This window comes from Saccopteryx leptura, chromosome 8, assembly GCF_036850995.1.
Source record: "Saccopteryx leptura isolate mSacLep1 chromosome 8, mSacLep1_pri_phased_curated, whole genome shotgun sequence".
Classification (NCBI taxonomy): Eukaryota; Metazoa; Chordata; class Mammalia; order Chiroptera; family Emballonuridae; genus Saccopteryx; species Saccopteryx leptura.
This window is the reverse complement of record NC_089510.1, coordinates 15,859,543-15,872,764: the sequence shown is the minus strand read 5'-3', so window position 1 is coordinate 15,872,764 and position 13,222 is coordinate 15,859,543.

Below are 13,222 nucleotides of genomic sequence, written 5' to 3'. Positions count from 1 at the left end.
TCATTTGGTAATCCTACAATAAGAATACATTCATTTTAATATAAACATTTGCTATGACTTTAAGCCTAGACAACCAACTCTCCTCCCCAAGGAAGAAAGAAAACAAAATCCGCACGATAATCTCAGCTCCAACAGTGTATATTAGAGTTGCTGCAGTTAAAAAGCTCACAGTGCGGACCCAAAGCAATTACTCTGAAGAAATGAGTGTTCAAAGCAGGCCGAAAGGAAAAAATAGTCTGGAATATGCACCTTGGGAATGCAGGAAAGAGCCAACTATTTGACCAAAAAAGTCATCCGATTTTTATATAATCCACTTGCCAAAACCATTAGAAGACACAGGAGAAAATGTACTCGAATATTTCTCAAGTTGTTCAAGTGGTTCAGAAAGTGACCTTGTTGTAACGCTATAGAGTATTTCCTCTTACTAATTTTAAACAGTTACGAACAAATTTGAGAGTATTAGCTCAGCTAATTGATTTTAGAAAGGCTCAGTGATTGATTTTGAGCATACAAACCTTTTCTGATTATATCTTCCATCATTCTTTATAAAACAGGGATAAAAATAAGAGTTCAAAGTAAGAGTGTTTGGCAACATTTACAATTACCTGTCTAATGTTTTTGGTTTTGATAATAGCCAAGAAAACCAGAAATCCAAAATAAAAGCTTATACAGAGGAAAAATTTTCATAACTTTAGGAAAACTTTATCTATTACTAGTTTGACTCTCTTCACCTTCACAAACAAAGCATTGTTTTTAATAATCGCTCTCTGACTTCCAATAATATTGTACACTAAAATTTTCAATTATCATTAACTTGTTCTCAGGAAAATTGAGACTTGAGCTATATTTTGTCAAAATAGATATGCCATTATGAGACAACTTGTGGAAGCGTAACATTCATTGAAAAATTGAAAGCCCTGGCTGGATAGCTCAGTTAATTAGAGTATCATCCCTATATGCAAAGGTTGCCACTTCATTCCCAGACCAGGGCACATAGAGAAACAGATATTTCTCTCTCTCAAATCAATAAAAAAATTGAAAAAGAGAAAATCCAGTCATCATTTTGTGAACACAAGTCAAAATGCTACGCTATGGAACAAACTGGAGAAAGTAAAACCTTATTTTAACTTGTCTGTCTCTCTTAAACCTTTTCCCACTCAGCAGCAATCATACGAAGCATCACGTTGCAGTGCAGATAGATTGCCATCAATTGTTATAAGAACTCGATCTATGCTGATAGCTACCCCTTGACCTATTGTACCTGGGACAAATACTTCCAAAAGTACTGAAGAAAGTGCTTATCTACCAAGGTGAAGGTAGGGCAGATTTGAAAACAATAATGGTCTTGAAGATATAACACATATTTTCTTTTATATTTGAACATCAAAAATTCATTAAGAAATTGTTAGAGTCATTTAGAATAGATCACTGAGTGGTATCTAAAATAGTAAATGTTAGTGCTTCATCTGGAACAGCACAACAGAAATAAGCAAATACTAATCTAGAACATTGTATTTCCATAGCCCAGAAGGCAAAATAGTTATCAAAAACACGAATGGTGTTGGATTGCTGAAAAAGATAAGAGTTTACTCTGGTGGGTTGTGAAGGCACAATAGAAAATACGAGATCTAAGAAATGGAATTACTGCAATAAGTTGAGAAATGAAATCATGCAAAGCAGAAGCACACTAACTAGCAAAATAAGGTGGTTTGAGAGCGTGCATAAAGGGGTCTGGGTTATAAGAAGCAGAGGTGCACTAGTCAAGTAAAGGTGGTTTGGAGAGCATAAATTGTTTTGATCCCAACTTGCATAACACAAAGCTAACTATATAATGTCAGGGACAGATGGTGAATGGCAGGCTGAGTAGACTTGCTGAGAGGTCAGGAAGAGGCCCCGTAACTCAGCCAATGGCTGTAAGCAGGTTTGTCCTGCAGCAGCAGTTCACAGGTTAGATTAGGACCACTTAGAAACTAGCGGAGAAGTACATAGTTTACAGAAAATAACAGCAGCTTTCAAAGACATATAGTATAGGTAACCAAAGACTAATATATACATGTATATATATTTTTGGTATTGAAAGCTAACTATTTAAAGAAATAGAAAAGGTAAAAGGAAGGTATTATTATTTCAAGTAGTATTTGGGCAATGGAATTAATCTCAACTATCATCTCAATTTAAAGAATCTTAAAGGAACAAACTATTTTTTTTTGTAGGGAGACAGAATATATTTTAACAATCTGCAAAAATGTAATATATTCAGCATGCCTGCTTTCCAAATCTGCCCATACCACTTTCTAGAGTTATGAATTTGGGTAAATGAAATAGTCTCTCTCATTTCCTTGTGGCCAAAATAGCATAAGAGTAATAGTGCTTACTTCAAAGGGTTTCTGAAAAAAATAAATGAAAATATTCATGTGAAGTATACAAATTGTTTTTCCACACATAGTAAGCACTCAGGACAAGCTAGCTTATTAATTTGTTTATTAATAAAAAGTCATTAAATATAGAACTCAGGATTTGTTTTTGAAATTTTCATCTTTAGTATTTTTCAACACAAAAACAAGAGCTTACTTAAATAAAATAGTAAGTATATTTTGTTAAAGCAATTTCAGTTGTACTTCTTAAACACATTGCACTGCTATTTTATTACACTATACTATTAATATATTCTTTTTCAAAAAATCTAAAATATGTAGAGAAACTAAGGCTAGAACTCAAAGTGATACAATTGGCAGGCTTGCTATCTCATTTATTTTAATGTAATACCTTGAAGAAAACATGCCAGTTGACTTTATCTTCAGTTAATTAGGAAATTTAACACCCCGTGTTGATAAGTTCAGAATGTTGGTCTTTGTGTTTCAATGAAATCTTCAGGTTATTGGATCTTTTTTGGCTCTTAGGCTCACTGTGTTAAAAGAGGTTAGTTAAATATATATTCATTGTTGTTGTTTTTTAAAGTGGAGATCAAAATATGTGGTTTGAGGAAAAACAATTAAGCAACCATATTAGTAGTGCAGAGATGAAGACTCACATTCAATTGCTTGCAGGGAGGTGAATAAGGGGAAACAAGTGTGAGAGTCATTTAAAAGAGAAAAAGATGACTGATTTGATAATAGTTTCAATATGGAGGGATCAAAGAGCCATAAGTCAAAAGGCCTCAGCGGTGTGAAGTAAGGATGACTAACCACAAAGGAATTATTGCCAGAAACGAAACCTGAAAGAAGTGATCCGCTTTGACCAAGCACGGTAAGATTTTTATCAAATGAATTTAATTATCTAGGTCCTATGGCTACTTTATTGCATTAGAAGTGGTGATCTTGATTTCACATTTACAATCAACCCAAGATACAAAACAGACTTTAGCACCAAATTTGCTGAGTTTTTAGAAAAAACGAAACAAAACAAATAACTCCAGATAGAATACTATAGAACATTCACATTTAAAGCGCAATGAAGATCCTTAAATGTCTCAGTCCTGTGGTACTCCAGACATTTAAAGCTGCACAAGCATGCACAACCTCGGCTTGGAAGAGCCAGCTCCAGGTCTGTCTACACTGAATACCGAGTTAGCGAGGTAGCCTCCCGTAGGCACACCTGACAGTGTTAATTCTATTGTGCTTCTACAGCTCATTAGTAGTGGTCACTTACTGTTTCATAAACAATTTCAACAAGAGATGCATGAATTTAACCTACATATCATGCTCAGATGGACTCTTGTGTATCTTGGAACTAGTATGAATAAGTTTCCAAAAATATTTGAGTTAATGTTACAAGGAGTATTTAATCAAGGAGTAAATTCTCAGGCTTCTTTTAGCTTAGAGAAAAGGCAACATCATAAGCCATTTACTTTTCCTCTTTACTAGTTCAATTTCTACTTTTTAGAGGCTGAGCAATCAAATCTTTTTTAGCATTATTATCTTAGATCTTTTGCTTAAATACATTAGTTACTTCTCCTGAAACCTGTATTTGCACCATATAGACCTGTATATTGCCTCGTTTATATAATATGTCAACTAATTGTACTAATTATATTTTCCTCGTTTAAACAAAGAGATTTGAACCTAATCACTATAATTGTTTTAGATTATATGGATTGCATTGTTTCAAAATCATTTTATTTATTCTGAGGGGTGTGTGTGTGTGGGGGGGTGTATGTGTGTGTGTGCAAGTGGAAAGAGACAGAGAGGAGAAAGAGAGAGAGAGAGAGAGAGAGAGAGAGAGAGAGAGATATTGTCTTGAGATATTACCTGCATGATCTCCCCTGTAGGATATCCAGCCACCCTAGCTTGAAGTTAAGTTCTGAATCCTTGGATGGAAGGAAAAAGGAGTGAACCCCTAATCTCAAGTAACCTCTATAAACCTCTGTGGGGATGGGAAAGGATGACAAGACAGCAATCTGTACTTCAAAAGACCAAAGGGCATGAAGGCATTTCCACCAGCGCAGTGGAACAGCCCGGAGAGACAGCAAAGCAGGTGTTTCCTGGGCACACTAATATACCTACTCATCCCTAAACTCTTTGCACGACTCTTTTTCTTTACATGCAGTGAGGGTAGTGCAGAAATAGCTCCATTTCACTCATATACAACATATAATTGTAACCGTTTAACAATGTTAGAAAAAGTTCTCCCTGGAGTTCCAGAAGCCCTCCCCCTCCCGTGCCCTTCGGCTCCGGACTCTGCCCCAGCTCCACGTGCCCATTCTGATAGTGCGGCCTTATCACATTTTGCTTCCCACCCCTGGCTTGATTCAGGTATAACTGACAAATAAAAAATGGTTTGTATTTAATATATACAATGTGATGGTTTGATGTATGTATTTTACATTCTAAAATGAATATCATTATCAAGTTAACTCCCACAGCAATCACCTCGTCTAGGGTGTGTGTGTGTGTGTGTGTGTGTGTGTGTGTGTGTGTTGTGTAGTCCCATTGTATTTTGAATATCACTTCTAGGACACTTCCAAAAATGAGCCTGCTTATAAGATATTGTCCCTATAGTATATCAGTGTCCCACTTTTCACTTTAGCTTCTTATTGCTGCTAAGTGTCAATGTCCTTGAGACTCTGTTCTTGTTTGCTTATACTTAGTTCTGCAGACATTATTCTTGAACTTCACTCAGCCCTAACTTTGGTTGTTGTTGTTGTTTGTTTTTCTCTCTTGTATCTGCTACTAATAAATTATACAGGTAGTTTAACCTTGAGTGAGAAAAAAATGCCAGAAATAAAAATAATAAAATTTTAGAAAGAGCAGCACAAGTATGAGGTATTAAGGTGGCATTTCAAATTTATTGATAATCTATCCATCTGGTCTGAATTAAAGAAAAACTAATATACAAATAAATATTTCTTTAGAAATCCCTGGTTATCTGTGTAAATCAGGTTTGATTCAGAGGTAGAGGGCATTGAATGTTTCCCTGAAATATACCTTTATGAGTCTCAAGGGCTTTAAACTGCTGTGAGTTAATATACCTCAGTTTGGCTCTAGAGGAGTCAGGCTAATTAGAAGTCAAAAATCACTTTGGTGCATTCTCTGTAAATAGGAGCATTTCCCACAGCATCTTGAGTATCTCTTGTTATCTTCAGGGACCTCAGACCCTCTCTAATTCAGTATGCTTCCAGAAATGTTGCCAATGCCGACAAATTTTCTTAAGTTAGGATAGATTTATAGTTTTAAATTTGTCGAGGAAAAATTATTAGGCAGTGGTTTATTTAAAAACAAACAAACAGTTCTTACAGTTTTTCAGTGTGCCTACAGAACAGATCTCTTTTCATCTGTTTTCATCCCTGTAATACTGAAAGCTTTTATTGATGGCCCTAAAGATGTCTTTTCATACTCACATAGGGGAAAGCCAAGAACACCACCAAGTCAGATTGATCAGATGGCTATGGGTGAATACTTGTATTTGTTTTAACTGAATGGGACTTTCTACCACCTGAAATATAAAAAGGTAAATGATCCTTGAGGCATCTTTTCTTTTTATCCATTTGGGATGAAATGCAAGAATCATATATGATTATATAAAACCTTTTTGAAGAAAACTGAAGAGCCAAGGATAAAGTGACCCTCAGTCTAATGTAATCTGGCCTTCTCTATTTGTTACAGTCTCACAGTCCCTTGTTAGCTGTAGGACAGCTGTTTTTAAATAGTAGTAGCAAAGCTTCTACTGAGACTGAAGTCTTCATTTGCTGAAATTACTAACAACACAGCAGGTAACTGTATTAAGCCATCTTACTAAACAACAAATTAGATTCCAGAGGCCAGGCTTACTGAGAAAAACACTTCTCTCTTCACTTTATCTCTTTGTTGCTCACTAAAACACTAAAGACCTAGTTGGGCTAATTTTTATAATATTATCTTTTTTCTTGGATAAACCATCTGGCTCCTGGCTTAATTGGGTTGGAATCTTTGAATACAAATTGCGTCACATTATTTGCTTGATGTTGGTGACTTGCTCCACTGTTTAGTTTGGACACAGTAAAATGTCTGTTTATTCTCAGTTATGAAAATTACCTTTGTACTTTTTCTGCTTAGCTTCAATTATATTATTTTATTTTAGTAACTAAATAATTAATGACCAATGGAAGCTTTATATTAATTGATCTTTTTATTTTTGTTTTATTCTATAAAATAAAAGAAATTAGATTCATCCTTTTATCACAAGCAACCTGCAACTATAACCGCAGCTGACATTATAAAAACTCATTGATTTCTTTAACTTTTGAGACTGATATATCCTGCACACTCTAAGTGAGCCTTTTTAATTAACACTCTGCTATCCTCGACATTAGTGTTTATATTTAAAGGCATCGATCATTGTTCTTTGGCTTCTAACAAACAGTATTATAAGACCAGAATTGTCAGAAAGATATTTGTATAGGCTAATTCATGTGTAGTATGACTTTTTTTGTTGTTGTTATTTTTGTTTGTTTGTTTATTTTGTTTCAAAAAATTTTTTTTACTTTCTGTACAGAAAGGAAAACATTGAAACATAACTACTTTGTTCTTCATGTCATACAAATCTGTAAATAATTAATGAAAGCAAATCCATTAAGTGGGTATATTATATATACTCTCTAGCTCTGGGATCTTATTGTCAATTAGTATAGAAAACTACTACCGTTATGGTCGAAGAGAACATCTTTCTAGAGAGATATTCTTTATATCTTGCTTTTTCTTTACAATGTTTTGGGTTTTGATTTTTATTAGTCTCACTAATTATCACTAGATTTTTCTTAATTTCTAAGATTTTCTTTTTCTGTTTACCTTCTACTTAAGTATATCAGATTCCATCAAAATTCTCTGCATCTTTAAACAATTTTTTGTTGACTCACGGCAGAAAATCAACACTAAGTAAGGTAACATATTTAGGCAGGATACAAGAAATTTCTCTGGAAATATTTTTAACACGAGTCTTGATCACCTTAATTTTTCTTTTTCTATCATGTCTTAAGTTGGTCTAAAGCTTGAGTGTAATAAATTGTTCCTTACCTTTGAGTAGGAAGTTATGTTAACTCACAGTGACAATATCTCATTTTATTTTTTGCCTCATCATTAACACATAGTTTCTGTAAAAAAAAATCTCTGTATGTGAGGAGCAAATGTTATTACAAATAGTTTTAGATTATTTATCCATGACTTCTTTCCACACAGTACTGTGTTCAAGAAGGTACAAAATAAAAATACAGTGATGTTTATTTTACTGAGAAAGTTATTTTTGCTCAAAATAATGTCAAGAATTTAAAAAAATGGTGGGGGAAAAGAGAGAGAAAATGTACACAAACTATTGCGTTATATTTGCAATAAAAATATCTAAACTGCATTTTTAAAAATATTTGTAAAACTCTGATTGAATAAAATTTATTTTAAAACTTTATTGTTTCCCTGATTCTAGAGTTATTGATAGTTCATCACCATTTTAGGGACCACATATAATTCAGTCACAAGCATTTAATATCAGATTACAATAGAGAGAGAAAAAAATTGGGATAGCCTAAAAATACTGAGAGCTGTGTGAATATGTAAACTATATCTCTGTATTTGAGTATGTGTGTGTTTGTGTGTGTATAAATCCAGACACAGAAACACAGAAAGTGGGAAATAAATCCTGGCATGCCATTGCATAGCTAGTACACATTCTCAGCATCCAGGCTGGTTGTCTCCCACAGTCTTATAGCTCAAACCTAACAAACACTTTTTATCTTCATAATCAAACATGTCTACTTGGTCTATATGTACCTACAAGTAAACTAGATGATAGTAAAATAAAATATTACTTGAACTGTAACTGGAAAACTAGGTCTAGTTGGCAAAAAAAAAAAAAAAATATATATATATATATATATATATATGACTGTTGCTACAATTGCAAATCACTGTTGTTGTTGTTTTTTTTAATCTAATTTTTGAATTTAAGACAGTACAATGGAACCATGAATGGGAGTCTAGGTCCTCTTCAGAAGAGATGCTCCAATACTGACATGAGTGTATGTTGTAATTGTTCCTCCAATCCTTCACTAAGGGGCAATGTAGCCACTATCTAGAATATCTTTGCATGAGAAAATAGAACACCCAATTATTATATGTATTACTAGACAGTCTATAAATTAAACTTAGTTATCAGGGACCCCAGTTGACACTGGGATCTACCAGTCAAAATGGTGATTTCCACTGGCCAAATAAGAAACACATTATGGTCAAAATTCAAAGATAAGTAAATACATTGGGTTTACAGGCATTGAATGACTATGTGACTATGTGACCCATCACTGAATGGAAGACTTGTATGATAATCAGCAAGTAGAGATTGTTTTTTGAAAGCTATTAAAATAGAGACAATAAAATAAGAATCCTAAAATTTGTTCATCTTATTAAGATTGCAGAGTAAATAAATATCATAAGACTGGTGGTTCTCATCACATACATATCCAGTTAACTTGCTGTTAGGGCTCTGAAGAAAGCAGACAGATCTTGAATAATTAGTAAGGTGATCATAAAATTAATCAGATATTAATTTATTTTCATTTGATGTTCTAATGGTGGATATTGACTGGAATACAACTACACAACCTCTGGCACCTGGAACAAAGCAATTCTATAACATATACATTTTTCTCCAAACCTGGGGGTCTCAGTCACAACAGTAACATTTTGGGCTGAATGATTCTTTTTTGTGTGTGGAGCTGTCATTTTTGGATGTTTAGAAGCCTTTCTGGCCTCTAACATTAGATGCCCGTACCACTCCTTCTTGTTGTAACAACAAAAGTTTCTCCAGACATTGCCAAATGTCCTTTCAGAGAAAACAAAACAAAAAAAAATTATCTCCTATCATTGAGTGCCATGACTTCATATCATTTTGCAAGGTTCATCAGAACAGTGTATTTTACTTTATCAAAGCCATATATGAGAGTTCATTTTATGTATCAACATGAAGGGTCCACAGGGTACCCAGATATTTGGTCATACACTATTTTGGGCGTATCTGTGAGGTTATATTTTTGATGCTATTAACATTTGGATAGATAGAATGAGTAAAGCAGATCAATAATTAATCTGGGTCTCACCCAACCAGTTGAAGGCCTAAAGAGAACATATGAGCGGTGATTCCCTCCAGCAGATAAGATGGAGCTTCTACGGCCTCACTGCTACGAGCTGGAGTCTCAGTCTCCCTGGCTTTCAGACCTGAACTGGAACACCAACTCCTTTGCTATTTGAGCTTGCTGGATTTTGGACTGGAATTTACAGAGTTGGCTCTTTTTATTCTCAGGCCTTTGATTAGGAATGGAAATACATTTTGGCTTTTTTGGATCATCAGCTTGCCCACTGCACATCTGCAAAATCTTGGGACGTTTCTCCCTCTGTAATTGTGTGAGACAATTTAATGAGCACATAATCATGGAATTCAAAGGTATCACCATTTACCCCAACACTGTAAACAACTTATTCTGAAGAACAGGGTAGTAGTCTAGTGAAGACTCAGTTATATTTCCAACTGGGAGAGAGCATACTAAAATATAGTGGCTTATTTATTGCAGGCATGATTTACGCTTCCAACCTGTGACCATTATTACTCTTTCATGAAAGAAAATGTAAAGAAGAGGGTAACAGAATACATGATGTGACAGAACACTTAAACAATTGTGACTATGCTGATAGCAAATATTGTAAGAAAAAAAAAGCTGATTATTATTTTTTTATATATTTTCCCTTCCTTCCTCCCTCTCTCCCTCCCTCCCTCCTTTCCCTCCTTCCTTCCTTCCTTCCTTCCTTCCTTCCTTCCTTCCTTCCTTCCTTCCTTCCTTCTTTCTTTCTTTCTTTCTTTCTTTCTTTCTTTCTTTCTTTCTTTCTTTCTTTCTTTCTTTCTTTCTCTCTTTCTTTTTATTTTTCTTTCTTTCTTTCTTTTGCCTCACAATATTTATTGAATTTCTTGGGGTGACTTTGCTTAATAAAATTATACAGGCTTCAGGTGCACAATTCTACAGTTCATTCTATGTATATTGTATAGAGAAAAGTAGTACATGAAATAGAATGTAATCATAGTAAACTGCATGGTGCTGCGGTAAACAGTATTTCTGGAAATTGTGAAAATTGTAAACATTGATTATTATTTTATCAAAATAAATAAAGAGGGATGGGTAACAGCATGGGAAATAAAAGAAGCTAAATTTTCTAATAAGAAGTCAATAGAATCTTTCTACGATTGACAAACCATGAAATAACAGTATAAACATGTTATCTAGAAACATAGAATTTCTAATTAAAAGTGTATAGTGATACTCTCTTGGAAGCAGGGAGAAGAGATAGAAAGAGAAAAGTAGACACTCTTGTGTCATAATTACTATTTGATTTCATCATAAAACTATGTGTGTTTGTTCCTTTGCTTAAAAAACATTGTAAATATTAAGCAATGGTCTTTGTGCTGCAGTCTACTTTAAGAACTGGTCTCTCTTTCAGTTCCACTGCTCGATGAGCTCACTGCAGACTTCTCATCTAGCAGTACTATGAATGCACAACAGGTGACCTGTCTTGACATCAGTCTCCAGGATACACAACTGGGATGGGACTCAACACATGGGCTGGCAGGGGGATCTTAACCCCAATCTTATTCACCTGGACTTCAAAGAAGCCACATCTGAAATTAGAAGACTCTGGTTGTCAAATACAGTTTACTATTCAAAGACAATGAAATCATGTCTTTTTTGTCATTATTTCTCCTCTAGACTCAAGTGTCATCCAAAGTAAATTATTCCTTTCAAAATAGAAATTACAAGTCAAATTGCACACATGAATATTAGTGTTACTGAACATACGTAGAGGTTAGGGTGGAGGAATGATCAAGTTCAATAGTCTGAAAGTCCTATTGTTATATAATTAATTCCATTTGACTATCTCCAGAAATTAGCCAGTGTTGTATGGTTTAGCTCAATCTTTTGCCATTCTCATCAGGATCATGGTATAACCACAGAATTAGCTTAGTGCCTCCTGTAAATCTTCCATATTGCTTCCAGGGAGATATTCTTAAAGGCAAATGACATAATATATTATTCTTATTTCCAAACCTGAAATATTTCATATTGCTGTAAGGATGTTATCTGACTTGGGGGAAGGAATCTGATTTATTTTATCTTTCTTTTTACCTTACCTTTTCTCAATTTTCCACCAGATCAAATATTGCAGTGGGAATATTTTATTTTATTTTTCAGTTAATATTCAGACAGAGGCATTCTTTTGATAGAACCTGCATTTGCATGTTTAATGTTTAATGTTCTTTTGCTTTTAAGTTTCTTGAGTTAACTCCTAGTTCTTGTTCCATCAGTTTTTCAGTGTATAAAAAAAAAACAGAAAAGAAAAGTTTGGATGCTTAAGATAAAAATTTTAAAAAGAAAAACAAATTTGGGCATCCTTGGACTGTTTTTAAGTCTCTGTTCATATTAAAACAGGGGTCCCCAAACTACGGCCCACGGGCCACATGCGGCCCCCTGAGGCCATTTATCCGGCCCCGCCGCACTTCTGGAAGGGCACCTCTTTCATTGGTGGTCAGTGAGAGGAGCATAGTTCCCATTGAAATATTGGTCAGTTTGTTGATTTAAATTTACTTGTTCTTTATTTTAAATATTGTATTTGTTCCCGTTTTGTTTTTTTACTTTAAAATAAGGTATGTGCAGTGTGCATAGGGATTTGTTCATAGTTTTTTTTATAGTCCGGCCCTCCAACGGTCTGAGGGACAGTGAACTGGCCCCCTGTGTAAAAAGTTTGGGGACCTCTGTATTAAAACATGCAGAATCTTGTCTCTTTGCATTGCAGACTCTCTCCCCTTTGTGCCAGCTCACATACTAACAGCTTCTGATATAAACCTTTGCAACTAACTATCTGAGAAGTCTCTTCATGGTTCGTATCCTCATCGCTTCTCACCTTGATCTTTGGGTGTTCATTGATTCATCCCGGATTCTCTTATTTTTTTTCCTCCATGCCTATTACTCCAGCTTAATCTTCAATCTCGCACTTTATTTTCTAGCTATATTAAGTTGTCTTTGCCTATGCTGTTTTCCTGCCTAATATGTTTTTTTTCTTTCTTTCATATTTCACTTGGTTACCAACTGTTCATCCTTTAGCACCTCTCTTCTTTCTGACTGCTGGTGATTCAGTGGGAACCTTTTCCATGTGCTCCGGTATCAGTGTAAGACTTCCATGTAGCAATATTATATTATTTTTTTTAACATTTGCTCTGTCTAGTGAGAGCTTTCTTCTAACTGTTATTCACAAATTGGAACAGCTTAGTTGCTGGACCCTTTGGCTTACAATAGTTTCAAGAGTACTGTAACATAACTATTTACCAACAATGGATAATACCAAAAGAAGTTAAACTCATAAATTGTATCAGAGGAGAGGAGGTACAGGAGGACAATAATTAGGGTCAGACTGCTGTCTGCATGGCGGTCTTGGACAAATGTCACTTCTAACAGATGTGCACTCGCCTTCCCAGGCTAAATTGGGCCAGCCCATCTGTCTAATTTTGGTTCGGTTCATGAATTAATCAACTGCTGGGGAAGAGTAGTTTGCTTTGGCATTTTCTACACAATCTATTTACAAACTAGATCAACACACCATTTTCAGGATAAAGTAATGAATGAAATGAATGAACAGCTTTTTTATTTCTGGTCTACTTTGAAATTTCTATTAAGTCATACTGCTTCACTCCCTACAACTTTTCCTGCTGTTTCTTAAAA